Here is a 2,500-nt window from a genome sequence, read left to right as displayed (position 1 = left end):
AGGAGGAGGAGGAGGAGGAGGAGGATGATGATGATGATGATGATGATGATGGTGATGATGATGATGGTGATGATGATGATGATGATGATGATGATGGTGATGATGATGATGATGATGATGATGGTGATGATGTCTATATGTCTATACATTCAACCAGCCTAGGACGTGTTGCTTAAAGCAGACTGAACACATCAAGTAGACAAAGACAGGAGAATCATGCTCTTTCCCCATGATCTCATAGTCATGAAGTCCCCCTGGAGTGTGTGTGTGTGTGTGTGTGTGTGTGTGTGTGTGTGTGTATGTGTGTGTGTGTGTGTGTGTGTGTGTGTGTGTGTATGTGTGTGTGTGCGTGTGTGTGTGTGTGTGTGTGAGTGTGTGTGTGTGTGTGTGTGTGTGTGTGTGTGTGAGTGTGTGTATGTGTGAGTGTGTGTATGTGTGAGTGTGTGTATGTGTGTGTGTGTGTGTGTGTGTGTGTACTGGGAATGTCCAAGGGAGAAGCAAAAAGGCTCAGCAAGTATTGCTCTGTCTCTGCGATTATTGGCAGCCGCCAAATATGGCGGAGACGGTGTTACTTGTACCCGTGAGTCTTGTCCTGTTGTATGTGAAAGACATTGTCCATGTCTGTTTGTGAATGCATCCCATCTGTGCCTTCAGTATTTGTGTCCTTGTATACTTGTTTCTATGTGGACAGAAATAAATGATTAAAATGTGTGTGTGCATGTGTGTGTACGTGTGTGTGTGTGTGTGTGTATGTGTGAGTGTGTGTATGTGTGAGTGTGTGTATGTGTGTGCGTGCACGCCTGCTTGTACGTGTGTGTGTGTGTGTGTCCGTGCGTCTGTTCTCTCTGATGTCTGTACTTTGGTGTGTCTGAGTCGAATGTGGCGTTTGGATGAGAAAATGTTCTGCATTGTCTAAACACCCTGGTGTAATCTATAGGAAGAAGGAGAATGTGATGAGTCTGTGTGTGTGTGTGTGTGTGTGTGTGAGTGTGTGTGTATGTATGTATGTGTGTGTGTGTGTGTGTGTATGTGTATGTGTCTGTGTCTGTGTCTGTGTCCTGGGTTTCCGTTAACCGGTAATTCCCGGACTTTGTCCGGTAAAATTTGTCGAAGTCCGACAAATTGAAAACTCGTCGGACAAAATGTCCGGTGAAAATAATTCCCTCTAAGCACAATTTGAATACAATTCGCTAAAGTTCACATTTTGTATTCAAATTGGCTTTGGGCCACCATTCTCAGCTGAGCACCAAACACACACACGCAACACTGCCCGAGAGAGAAGGACCCGCCCCCTCCAGCCAGCCTATAGGCTAACCAAAGGGGGCGGGTCCTTCTCTCTCGGGCAGTGCCGCGCGTGCACGAGTGTGTGTGTGTGTCCGGTGCCCAGCTGAAAATGGTGGCCCGAAGCGGAAAGCCTTAACTTTATCGCACAATAACAAGGATAACAAACGAAACGGACAACATTTACACTAAGATGGAGACAAACTTCAGCGATATGATCTAACAGCCGGTTTTCAGGACGACATACAGACCCGTATGAGCTTACAGGGCTATCCCCTAAGTATGATTTGACAGGCAGCTAAAACGAAATGCCTTCCCAACCAGCGAGACCTGGGGGGTGTTCTATCAACGTCGCCAAAGGAAAACCTAGGCCTACTTCGCCAAGTCCCGCGAGACTCTTAAAAAGATCCAGGCATATCTTGATAGATCTCGCGAGACTTGTCAAAACAAGCCCAGACTTTCCTCCAGCGACGTCGATGGAACACCCCCCTGGTTATAGAAATGACGTTGTTTTATTGATAAAAATAAAAAAAAAGGGTAAAACTGGAAAGAGAAAATAGAAAACTCACATTAATCCCAAACAATTTAACAAACTTCAGTTAACGTAATGTGGAGTCCGTTCATTGATCGATGCTGTCTGTTCAGTTCCCAGTGAGGCGCCCGTTCAGCGCTGGACCCGTTCAGCGCTGGATTTGACGCATGGCATAGCGCGCATGCGTCAAATCATGTTATATTATTATATAGCTCGCATCTAATCGTATCGGATGAGAAATAGACATTAAATGGCATATATAGGCCGCTACACAACAGTAATCACCGCGACAAACAGCTATATTAGATTTGAAGAAAAAAAAATATGATTTTGGAAAAAAAAATTTTTATTATATTTTAATATGATGACCGGAATATATCACGTTTGTCCGGTAAATCGAATTCTTCCCGGACACGATGTCCGACGGCAAATTTTTCTAACGGAAACCCTGGTCTGTGTGTCTGTGTGTATATGTGTGTGTGTGTGTGTGTGTGTGTGTGTGTGTGTGTGTGTATATATGTGTGTGTGTGTGTGTGTATATATGTGTGTGTGTGTGTGTGTGTGTGTGTGTGTGTGTGTGTGTTGTGTTGCGTGCGGGTCCATCTGATGTTGGAGAGACACTCTCAGGATAGCTTTCATACTGTCCCCTGGGGGTATTACATCAACCTCGCTAACAGAAAATCCAGG

At 45.0% G+C, this 2,500-nt stretch overlaps 1 protein-coding gene across 1 annotated transcript in view; it reads left to right on the top strand.

Moving 5' to 3' along the window:
• LOC308171657 (myomegalin) overlaps positions 1-2,500 on the top strand; it is a gene marked incomplete at both ends in the record, with an annotated part of 29,254 nt that overhangs the window by 13,045 nt on the left and 13,709 nt on the right. The gene's annotated exons all lie outside the window — the stretch shown is intronic.

The sequence above is a fragment of the Nansenia antarctica genome, assembly GCF_963989245.1.
Source record: "Nansenia antarctica genome assembly, chromosome: 16".
Classification (NCBI taxonomy): Eukaryota; Metazoa; Chordata; class Actinopteri; order Argentiniformes; family Microstomatidae; genus Nansenia; species Nansenia antarctica.
The sequence above is the reverse complement of the archived record's forward strand: the minus strand, read 5'-3'. Positions and strand labels throughout refer to the sequence as shown.